This window comes from Limanda limanda, chromosome 1 (genome assembly GCF_963576545.1).
Source record: "Limanda limanda chromosome 1, fLimLim1.1, whole genome shotgun sequence".
NCBI lineage: Eukaryota > Metazoa > Chordata > Actinopteri > Pleuronectiformes > Pleuronectidae > Limanda > Limanda limanda.
This window is the reverse complement of record NC_083636.1, coordinates 23470880-23484151: the sequence shown is the minus strand read 5'-3', so window position 1 is coordinate 23484151 and position 13272 is coordinate 23470880.

Genomic DNA, 13272 nt, shown 5'->3' with positions numbered 1-13272 from the left:
ATCCACTATAATCCACAGTCATTGTCCACCGCCGCCAGTTAGAATCCATTATCAGCTGCCGCCTCGGTCGTGGTCCCTCATCATCCGATGCCAACGCGACAAAGGATCCTCCATTACAACGACGATCAGCTGGCACGATACAGAATCCACCGAACTGGATCCACCATTGCGACCTCCGACACGCGATCCACAATCATAATCCATGGTGCGGCCACAGCTGTGGCCCTGCATCCGCGGGCGCTAAGGCACAGAAACTCCGGGAAAAGGGGTCAAGTTAGTAACATGTACTGATCAGATAAGAATTATCTTGATGTGATAAATATGGAGAAAAAGGAAGGAGAAGCAGGAAAGAGAAGCTCCGTGTGTCTTGTGTCATAAATTCCCTGTGCGTCTTAGCATCATCAGGGGTTTTTGCCATTTAATCAAATTTGGAACATCGCACTAATTAGCTCTAACTATAAGCTTTATAAAAAAGGAAGGTTTTGAGTCTACTTTTAAACGAACAGAGCGTGTCTGCCTCCCTAACTGAAAGTGAGAGATTATTCCACAGGAGTGGGGCTTGATGGCTAAAAGCTCTGGCTCCTACTCTACTTTTAGAGACTTTAGGGACAACAAGTAAACCTGAGTTCTGGGATCGGAGTGCTCTAGTAGGTTGATATGGTACTAACATCTCTTTAAGGTAAAGAGGTGCCATATCATTAAGGGCCTTGAAGGTGAGGAGGAGAATTTTAAATTCTATTCTAGATTTAACAGGAAGCCAGTGTAGCGATGCTAATACTGGAGAAATGTGCTCTCTTTTCTTAGTTCTCGTCAGGACACGTGCTGCGGCATTTTGGACCAGCTGCAGAGTCTTTAACGACTTGCTGCTGGAGCCTGATAATAATGAATTACAATAGTCCAGTCTCAGACATAGTTTTTCTGCATCTTTTTGCGAAAGGACATGTCTGATTTTTGAGATATTACGCAAGTGGAAAAACGCGGTCCTAGAAATTACTTTTAAGTGACTATTAAAGGACAAATCAGGATCGAAGATCACTCCCAAGTTCCTGACTGTGTCATTGGAAGCAAGGGCAATGTCATCTAGCGCAGCTATATCATTAGATAATGTATCTCTAAGGTGTTTAGGGCCGAGTATTATAACCTCTGTTTTATCTGAGTTTAATAAGAGAAAATTGCGGGTCATCCAGGTTTTTATGTCCTTGAGACATGCTCGAAGTTTAGTTAATTGATTACTTTGATCAGGTTTTATTGACAAATATAACTGGGTGTCATCCGCATAACAGTGAAAATTTACCGAGTGTGTCCTGATAATGTTTCCTAGTGGAAGCATATATAATGAGAATAAGAGACAGTTCTTTAAATTTGAAATAGTTAATAAAGCTGTATTTACCATGTGAGTCACTGTAGTAGGCTCCAGGTATTTATTTCCCCCCTCAATGTATTTTACTCAGCTGGCTTTATTTGTTTTTGTTGGCCACTACTATTTGAAACTTGTTAATTAATTAAATACCAACTTCTATATTATTATTTATGATAATATTATCAACAATCCTTTTCCAAAGTGTGTCATTGGATTTTAAATGGATTTACTATCTTTCAGTTGAACATTGACTTTTTTAACGAGTTCAAAACAATATGAAGCTGAACTGAGAGAGATGAAGCTGGAACATAATAGGTTATTCATCCCAGTCAATAATTAAACAATTACTGAAAGGTACAAACTGGAGTCTAATTTTAGAATATTTGCTTTTACATGGATGGATTAACATGAAATGTAGATCAGACACCCATGTTCCCCTAAGGATGAATTGTCAAAGCTTTCATGTTCTGGCTTTTCACATCATCAGGTCAAATATTAAGCCTCAAATTTAGATTAATTCATATGTCAGTAATCTGAAACCAGTGAACTCCAAGGTAACATTTGCCTCTATCTTGTATGTTATTGTTTTCTGCTTTATTTACCAAAGTCTGTGATCTCAATACTTAAACCTTTTGGGAAAATTGTCTTACATTTGTACACACTTATTCAGTTGAGATACACAGTGTGGTAGCAAATCAACTTAAGAACTACAGGGCTAAGAAGATCAAGCCTGTCTCTCCATAGGAATGTCTTTCTTTGTATACTTCATTATTATGTACATGCTTTTCTTCAGGTGTTGATGAAAGTTGGTTATTAATGCATTTAAGGTTTAACAGTGTTTATAATTGTGTTTTGAAAGATTGTTCCACAAGAGATTTAGCAGCAGTGACATGTGCTGTATACTCTAAATGTTCATTGCTGTGCAAATCAAGTCTTTACTTTTAAAACTACTGTTCATAGTTTGTGTAAGAGTGAAGGATGGTTCAGATGAAAGGTTAAAGTGCACTAATATCCTGCTGAGTTGTATGCTACAGTATATGAAACATATATGATGTTGTGTTTTCTTTTTCAATCAAGTCAAAATGTATTGCTCCAAACTTGGAAAGAAAATGAGACCTCTCAGAAGAGCTGTCTTGTGAGTGATAAGGATGATTTGGCTAAAGCTTCAGTGAGAGTTACAGATAGGTGCTTCAGACTAAGGAGTAAGTAAGGAAGGCTTTGGGTTCTCAGACAAACATGGCTGATTACCCACAGGAATGGGATTTCAAAGGCCTGAGCAGAGGCCATTACAGAAGCAATTAAAGTGGGATGCGCTGGAGGCCTGCATCGGCTTTAGCTGCACTCCAGTTTTTCAGCCTAATGAGGCCTAATCTGGTGAGGTGGTCTAATTAAAAGGTAGGGCTTTCCTATGAGCATGCAGCAGTTTGTGCCCTCTAGCTTACTGAGGGGCAAACATACAAGACAGAATATGCTTTTTTTGTTTTCAATCACGATGCCTCTTTTTAAATTAAAACATTCAACTTGACATTTTTAACAAGTATGCTGGTGTCTGGTCTGCTAAGGTCTCTGCTCTGGTTTGTTATGTTTGCTTTTTGGCCTGAAATGCAACTTTAAATTTGCCCCTTTTTTTTTACATGTATATTTGGCATGGAAACTATGAGATCATCTCCACGCTAATTATAGGGTCACTCCTTTTCCATATTGTTTGTGTGGCTTTCTACTCAGCGGAGTCAAAGGCATAAGTGAAATGCAGGATGGGTAGAGGCACACTTGAGTAGCCAGCTGTGACTCTTCAAATTAACAGGCCTGGAGAACTCAGCAGCTCCTCTCACAGGGTTAGTCCAATTAGCTTCACATTCACTGCAACAATGAAGCTTTTAATGGTTGTCTTTCAAAGTGCCCTTTCATAATGATGGAGGGTGAGGACATTCCTCTGGTTTTTCAGTGAGGACACAGAACCTGAGTCACACCAACTTCCCCTTCAAGGCTTTTGTTTTGTTTTAGTCAGGCGGTGGCATTAGACCACTGGTAAAGGTATTGCAAAATATACAATGAATGAAAATAACAGGTTCCAGTTTTAGAGTCTTTTTAAGGATCAATCACAAATGTATGTAGCTGTTTAGTTTTCTCATAGTCTGGATATTTTTCTGTTGAGTTTTTGTTGGCAGTAATTTCTGTTGCAGAAAAAGATGCTTTAGCATTACATTAAACTAAGGCCAGATACTCACCTGAGCAGTGACATTCTGAAGCTGCACAGTTCTAGCTCTACAGATGGAAATATCCTCTGGTCCACCTCATTCAGTATCTCCAAACTAAAATGCTCCAACAAGTATTGGATGAATGGATGGAGATGACATTTTGCTCAGATACATGGTTTTCAAGTTTAGTGTCTTAATTAATTAGAAGATTCAAAGACTTTCATATTGAGATATAATTTCTTTTCAATTTGTCCAATATTTGTGGTTTGTAAAACAATTGATATATTTATTTGTGATTCTGATTTAAATTTGCACATCAAGCCCCTGTCTGCCACTATACTGTTCTCAATTAGAAAACAATGATATCAAAAACTTACCCTAAAGATGCTAGAAGTGAGTTTTGGAGTGTACTGCCTACATTTTTATCAGAACATGAATATGTTAGCATGGCACTTTAAAATAAAAAATACATGAGCTGTAAGAAGAAGAAACTGAGTTGAGTAAAAGTTATCATTCACAGAGCATTAGAAAGACCCTCTTCACATTACACATAGTTCATATAAGCATAGAAGAAGAACTTTACTAGCCCTTAACTTTATTACATAGCAGATAAATACCTGTCCATTACGAAACATACCAATGCTTTTGCCAATAAAAGCCTTACTTTACGATCTACGTAGACATATAGGTTGTTACTGTATAATTTCCCTCACTCATCAGAAGTGAGATTATTAGCAAAACAAGATGGTTATATGTAATGGTTCTTACTTGTGTTTTATCAATAATTTGTGAAAATGTAATCTTTAAAAGTAAATTGTACCTTGGTGTAACTGAAGCATAAAGAGATGAAGATAACATATTTACCAAATGATATTAACATCCAACTGAAACATCCATCCATACTTCATGAGGCCAAAACATTTTCTCTGTTTATCTTATATCTTTGCAGTCAAGCTAATTGGATGTTGAATTTGTAAGGCTAATTAATATTACGCAGATGTGTCTTGATTGCTTGATTAGTGTAGCATGGAATTTTCACCACGGAGTAAATTTGGGAAATCCCCCGTCATTTACATGTGTTAATTAATTTGTTGTGTGCCTCTCAAGATCACAGACAGTATGACATTTTGATTTCCACTCAGACAGGCAAAGCATGTCGAACTGTGTGTGTCATGCCTGTGTTTAGTGAACAAACCCAATGTATTATTCCATTACAAGGGAGGCAATTTTATCATGAGTAATGCAATGTCGCCATTGTTAAACATATAGTTAAAGAAAGCCTCGCCACCATCCAGGCCAACAATCCCGACCCTGGCTGCAGCTCATGCTTCACTTTCAGCTGCTATCTCTGTCAATGACTTTTAAAAATACATGTAGAAAGTATTTTGAATATTGAATGAAGAAAGTAATTTCCTTCTCAGTAAGTTGTCTTTAAAATAAAAGCACAATGTTTGTTGTGCTGCTGACAGGTTTTACATTGAGTTGAACTGCAGAGCTTTCACTTTGAAAAGTTGTGATCTTGGATCTGAGGATTTTAGACGGATTATAAAAAGTTCTGCACATGGTCCAGCTCACAAACAATAAAAAAGTGAAAGTATGTTGTAGAACGATTTGAGGAGGTCTCACTTGTGAAAATGAATAATTCTGAAGTAGCTCTAGAGGTTTAACACAGGCCAACCAGGCAGGTTTAGAAAGGCTCTGATCTAGCTACAGTAAATGGACAAATGTTTCAGGTATATAAATTCATTAGTCTGATCAAATTTCAGTGAAAACTCTGGATAATAACCACTCATCTTTTTTTAAACATTGAGACTCTAGCTACCTTGTTAACTGATAAATTAGATTACTTTACATTACAGATAACATGACAAGAAGGAGTGAATCCCCTGAACCCTTTTTGATAGTTAACAGTGTGCCTTCATATGACAGTTGATTTTCTGTGTTGTTAGGTAATAACATTATTGTACTATAAAGTTTGGCAGTCGTGAACTTAAGGTGCATTTATGGAGTGACAGGTCATGGAAGCTTATTGTCTTGTTGCACCATCTTGTGGCCAGGATCAAGGTGAGTGAACTGCTGGATCTGTGTGTGACAGCCTGCTAAGTTCATAGTTGTTCGCAGGAGGTTTATCTGTACAGTATGTATAATGCTTCCTAGTTTTTTACTTAAAGAATGTTCGAAAAAGCATCTTTTTATTACTGTTGATTTCTTTTGACTGCCATATATTATTTCTATGTTTGTTTCTATAACCATTTGTCCTGTTAATAGAAGTTAATGCAACAATGCTGAACATTGTCATAGTCACACCATCTGATTTATGGGGAAAGTTTGTTGTCTACTACTGTCTTGCATCTAATCTGAACACAGACTTAGTCATCAGTAATCAGGGGCTTTGTGCTTTGTAACAGAAAGCATTGGGCTGTCTAGGCTGGATCATCTTCCGTCTCATTGATGGCACTGTAATGTTCTGTAGGGAGTGTGCCTGTGAGAGTGCATTTTCAACAAAGTTTATTAGTTTCATTTGTTTAAATCATCTTCGATTTATTTTTTTGTTTGTTTTGTTGCAGTCCTACATTGATCTTCACTACCTTTAGATCAGTCACACAATCAAAACTCCATAAAAACCATGTCTGCCCCCTGTCAGATTACATTAATGAAATCAAAAATAAGCAGGGGAGGAATTAAACATAAAAATAAAATGAAATAGAAATCAGCACAACTTCTGCAAAAACACAAAAAAAAACAGATAATTAAAGGCGGACTCTTAATCATAAGATCACTATCAACCAAGACTGTTTTAGTAAATGTATTAATGATTTCTGATAACTCTCTGACTGAGACCTGCATAGATCCGTCCTGAGGACTGTGTCAGTACTTCAGACTCAGGTAACACTAGACTCTACAGTGCCTGTAAGAAAGAAGCTTGTGGGAAATAAGCTCCTTGGTATAGTTCCAACATGCGTGAATCTGACAATTAAATGACTTCTGCACCAGATGAACAACCATTAAACAATATAAGTTAATCTGCTTAAGTTTTGTTCCGGACTAATAATAAATACATTCAAAATCACAAAAACATTTGTAACAATATAAATAAAAATTCAGCTTTGGAAAATGTCCCTGCTTAGCTTAGTGTTGTTCATAATATCTGCATAATTTCAGACAATTATGAATCATCATCAAGAATAATTCAACTGATTAACTAAATTAGCTCAATTAAGCTGATTTAACCAAGGAACGTTGCCATATGGCACTAGAAAACAAGAGGATGTGTGGGGGGGTGAACTAATTAAAAGTAAAATAATGAGGATTTTAATTAACTGGTTCCCCAGACGTCAGCAAGCAGGAATGTGGAGTTGTAATTAAAAAGTCCTGTAGTGCTGGCAACATTCTCTCCCTCCTGGTTTTAATAACGGCAAGGTCTCCATCCATCTAATTAAATCTGTAAATGAAGTAGCAACATTGAGTTTTACACCCCAACCCCTCAACAAACTTACTTACATAATTCTGTACTAGGTGGGAATAGGGGAAATGGAGAAGGAGCATTCCTCTTAACAAAAACAGATATTTCTGTATTCAGTGCAGAGCAGTATAAGTTAACATTTTTGAAATTTGGGCAAATCTAGTCAAAAACTGAATTCTCTCATTTACAAACAGTGGCTTTTATATGGCTCCAAACTGTGGTCAGTTGTATCCTGTTTGCTTTAATGATACTTGAGATGTGTCTAGAACTTGAGTAAAGTCCACCTGGTTGGATGCTGCTTAGAAATGCACAGACCTGTGTACATAATGTTCGCCAGTCAGGCTGACACTGCATGTCAGGGAAAAATAAACACACCATGAAGTCCAAGGATTTCTCTGTGGACCTATGTAACACCATTTTTTAACTAATTCAAATAAATTCTGGACACCCCAATAATCAAATCAAAATGTGAACTAGTTCTTTGTTGGCCTATACCCCACATGTCTAAAGAAATTGTTTAAGTAGTTCTGCGTACTTATGCTAACAGAGAAACAGCAGTGAAAACATTACCACCTTGACAGGAATTTTTGCCAGGAGAACAATTGCCTCAATGGCTTGGAAATGGAAGATGTCTTGCAAAATGGAGTCACTGGGTAGTGCTTGGTCAGTGAGCAAGACCCCAATGGTCACTCTAACAGAGCTTCAGAAGACCTCTGCAAAGATGGAGAGCCTGCTGGAAGAATGACCATCTCAACAGCACATGTGATTTAGGGGCTGGATAGAAACCACTCTTGGGGAAAAGGCAGATCAGACCCCATTTGTTGGTCAAACAGAGTTAAAAGGACTCTGAGAACATGAGCCCTTTGGCCAGAGCTACAAACACTATGTCCGCTACTACACCAGGTACCACTCATCGACACTGATCTGACAGTGTATGAAATTCAAACTATTCTTTCCTAAATTACTGATTTTTGAATTGAACCATGAACAAAAACTTTCAGGATTGACAAAGTTGGACAAAGAATCTTCTCTGTCAACCAATCTAAGTTCAAATAAATGCACAAGGGCAACTGAGGCTCATTTAGTTAATTATTTTATCCACCACTGTTAACATCATTTAGATGCTCAGCCGTCTTTCATCAAACATCTGTGCAGGAGATTAGTTGTTTGGGTATAAGGATATTGTCTTGGTAAGTCAGCTTTTCACAGACTTACTGGGACATCCTGATAATAAAGAATTACAGTAATCCAGTCTAGAGGGAACAAATGCATGGATGAGCTTGTCCTTCCATTTGCCAATGAGCTCACAGTCCTCTATAGCAGAGGTCTTCAACAGGGGGTTCCTGAAATTGGTTGATTAAACAATTTTTTTTCCACAAATTGAAATGTATTTAAATACACATTAACATCTGACATATTGTCGCAAATGGATAAATGGAGGCAGAAGACGTTATCTTTCAGTCAGCAATGTACACATTTAGCGACACACAATAATAAAAACATATATATAAACCTGTGTATTAATTGATTAGCTTAGTATTGAATGCACAATAACAGGGTAGCCATGTTTATACACGTGATACTAGGCCCAGTTTAATATAAAACACAATTTTATACAATATATATAGTAGGAAGTCCCTGCTCCATCTCTACATAAGTTTGGGGGTCCTTGGCCTGAAAAACGTTGAAGACCCCTGCTCTATAGCACTTCATCTTACCGTCATATTCATTCAGTTACGTTATGTGGTTATGTCAAGGCCAACTCTGCCAGTTCTTGGTTTTTGAACTCTTTACCTTATTTGTTATACAACATTATTAGCCAATATAATCAGCTGACTGATAAATCGGTCAGGCTCTAAAGGAGAGCAGCAGCTGTTCTTCCATGACCCATGATCAGGTGCTGCGCATCACATCTCTGTCTTCATCAGTTGTCAGTGTGTACTGCACGTATTTATTTCTGACTGAGTGTCAATCTCCCTTTGAGAAGCAGGCAAGGTGCCAAGGTGTGGTTCTGTTGGCCCTCCAGGAGTACAGGCTTTCATTAGCACTTTGTAATTAGTAACAGATGCAATCTGCAGCCCGGCACTCACACTGTGACACACACACAAATATATACATTCTGTTCTTCAATCTTGGACACAGACCTGTGTTGTTACACCTCAAGCAAACTCACAGGCATTCAGTGAGGCAAACTTGAAAGTGGAAAGGGATTTGAGAGCATGTCTTTACTGGAGTTTCCAACAGTTTGATCCACAGGAGGAAATCAATAGATTTGTTTCAAAAGTAAGAAATATAAAGTACTGTGTTAAAAATCTGCATTAATCAATCGTTGCATATTTACTCTTTGGACCAGTCACATCACTGTCATATTCGACTGTATCCAGCAAATTTTTTGATCAATTAATAAAAATAAAAGAATAAATCAGAACTTAGAGCAGAGTAAGCAGAGTTGACATTAAACTCACATTCATTAGTAAGACTAATGCGGTTCAATCCCAGTCTTCCCCATTCCTAATGCAGAAGTGTCCCTGGGCAAGATACTTAACCCAAAATTGTCCCTTCTCATAGAGAAAAGTGGCGCACATAGATGCACTGTATGAATGTGTGTGTGAATTGGTGAATGTAAAACTGTTCTGTAAAGCACTTTGACTGGTCATCAAGACTAGAAAAGCTCTATAAAAATACAGACCATTTGACCATTTATCATAATGACACAATGCCAGGCTGTTGGACATGTAAATGACTGCAGCTCAGTCTGGTTTAGCAACCTGTCTATTGTACTCAAGACTGGACTATACAATCAAATTCAAATCTGTTTGTTTAATGTATGTTTTTATGACATAAAAGTCCCATGAAATAAATAAATGTGGCATTATGAAATAGAAGTATAGTGAAATAAATAAATTTTGTCTTTTGAAAAACATAATTTTGAAATCATTAATTGTATTTATTTAAGTTAATGGATTCAGATATATATTTATATTACGCTATATTTATGTATTTTTCGCCATATTTTTTATTTCTTTGTTTATTTCATAGCCATATTTATTCATCTATTTATTTATTTACCTATTTATTTAATTTAGACTCAAACGGCATTCCATATGCATTTGCAGGCCATTTATTATGCTTGGATATGATAGTTTCATTTGTTCAACTTCAGTTCTGTTGTGAGGATCGATTTAGACATAAAATCAAAACCTTCAGGGAACCTCTCTATTTGGTCCCTTAAAAATTGTTCTCTTTTGGTCCTTCAAAAATGCACTGACAACAAAGCGTTTCTGAAAAGGTTGCTGCATAATGTTACAATAGGACAGGTTCTAGCCAAACAACAGTACAGCTGATACTATTGTCTACATCTTATTCTCACCAGTTCTCATGACTGAACATTCTGTCTACATTACATTTTATCTTGTATACCTGCTAACCCATTGTGCTTGAGTGGACCAAGTTTGCCATCTCTATTACAGAGAGGCTTGACACACAATCATTTTCGCAGCCAGAACAAAGGATAGATCACACTGAAGGCTAATTATTGTGGCTCCCAATGGAGTAATTATCTTTGCCCGTGACCTGTACAGTGTGAGGATGAAGGTAACAACAACATCTGACTGTGAAATTCTCCATTTACAACCACAAGACAGACAAATATTGGAGGTTTGCTGAACATCTGATCTTTCCTTGTCAATTCCCTTCCTTGACAATTCCCACAAAACACAAAGTAAGTGACATGTAGTAAGACAACATAACTAGCATAACTATGGTTCTTGATGGTTCAAGACTCACCTGATCCAGCCCTAACTATAGGCTTTATCAAAAGGAAACGTTTTAAGTTTAACATTAATGTAGAGATGGTGTCTGACTCCTGAACCCAGTGGGAGTGGGAGCTGTTTCCACAGGAGAGGAGCCTGGTAGCTGAAGGCTCTATCTCCCATTCTACTCTTACAGATTCTAGGTACCACAGGAGAGCCTGTGTTTTGGGAGCGAAGTGATCTATTTGGATAATATGGGGTTATGAGCTCTTTGATATATCAAGGAAATTGATTGTTAAGGGCTTTATATGTGAGGAGCAGGATCTTGAATTCTATTCTGAATTTTATAGGGAGCCAATGCAGAGAAGCTAAGACAGGAGTAATATGATCTCTCCTTCTAGTCCCTGTCAGCCTTTTTGACAAGCTGGAGGTTTTTCACAGACTTACTGGGACTTCCTGATAATAAAGGATTACAGTATCCAGTCTAGATGTTACAAATGTATGGACTACTTTCTGACACACAAAGCTGATGAGGTGGATGTGTGATCGTGTAGAAACCTGGGGTCTGGGGTTGTCTGTGTGCTCACAGACGTCCTCTGTCCTCTGGTCTTAAACATGACAAACATGGATCATTAAAGTTGTGGTGAAGACAGACTCTTTTCTCCTTTATAATATTAATTCCTTTGAGCAATGTAACATACACTGACACACAGTGCACCACAGGCTTTTGACAGCTCCTGTGTGTGTGCCCTTTGATTGATGAGCCCTATTCTAAATGTGTTTTCATCCAAATCAGTGGGAGCTTAACTGCCATGTGCATGTTAATACCAAACAAAACATTAGCCGGAGCAGTCCAATAGCTAACTGCCTCTCCTCTGATTTCATCACTCATCCCTGCGTTGCTCCACATGACTCCAGGACACAGAGGAGTCAGAGATGGAGGGGGAAATGGAAGGCAAACCACATTAGATGCCGGTAATGTTACACACATGCTGCTATGACATTTCGGAGCTTTCTGAAAACTTCTTTCATCTGCTCTCGGTCAGAGACTCGACTCGATTTTCTGTTGCTTATCAGAAATCATTCAGTCACAGTAAGTTATCTTTTTGATACGATTAAGCTAAAAAAGAGTTGTAGTGCTTAACAGATGTAAAACACTCAGTTGACAAGTGATACCCATTTCATGCATAGACGCATGAGTGATGTGGTTCACCAGGGATTTACACAAAATCACACAGCACAATTACCAAATAAATGAGATACAGTTTGGATTTCTCAATGTTTTTCTGGTTAAGCTCTGCGATAACAGCCAAGGTTTGGTCGTATTTTCACTAAAATATGACCAGGAATAGTAATCTTTACACTTTGATGTCAGCCTCTTGTCCTCCTTAGAAATACATCCGATGATATAGCATAAGCAACTGGGAGCTGCCATTAACTCCCCATGGCTCTGAGCCTCTGCTGAGAAGCTGCAGATGAAATCCGCCTCAGGAGTGAAGCAGAAGGCTGCAGGGCTACTAATGGCTTGATGTGGCACCCTGACTGTGTTCATTTCAGAATAACCCAAGCTCATCCTCTCCCTACTGGGCAGCTAATGCAATTACACACTACATCTACAGGGGGCTCCTTCTTCCTCCAACTCCACTAGCCTCTTTGTGTGTGCGTTTGTGCATGTGTGTGCGTTTGTGTTTGTGAATGCAGAGGTAGAAGCTGGGACTGGTAGGTCTCCTGCTCACGATCTACGGTTAATCAATCATTGTACCATCTTAATGACACCCTGCTGCTTCCCTAATGTCTTCTGGCAGAGGCCGCCTGCCGCTGGCACAGAGCTCATGCAGATACACATATGGTCGCCTCAAATGACTGACAGGACCCCTTTCTTGTGTGCATCCCTGCATCCCAGATGCCATCAGCCACACACAGCCGCCGCTTTTAAGACTTGAATGGTGGTTGAAAGGGAGGTTTGAGAAAAGAAAGAGAGATGAAGAGAGTTAAAGTAAATTCAAACAATGTATCATGAGGCCAACTGTACTGAAAACACCTGCAATAATAATATGATATAAACATCGGAGCAAGATTGAAATGAAGACTGATAACTCATAAGATACTGGGTAGATGTATATGCTGAATCATGAGTGTGAATACTTAACTTTTAATAATAAAAGCAAAGTGGGGGCCCACATAACTACAAGATCCAAAGACATTCTTTGAGAGAGGAGCTAGAGGGCAAGCAACTCGAATAACTGCACCGATCAGGGGAGAATAAAAGTGGCTCATTTTTCTCCTTCAGATAATTTAAAGAGATTAGAGGCGAACGCCTTGCAGTATCCAATCACTGGAGGACATTCCCAGAACATATAAGAACAGTCTAACTACATTTTTCATTGAAAAGAGATTCCAAGCTGTTAAACAGACACTGTGTTTACAATTGTAATGAAGGTGAAAGTATATGTAAACACAAACTTTGTCCTGGTCTAATGCTGAGCTCAGATTTGTGAC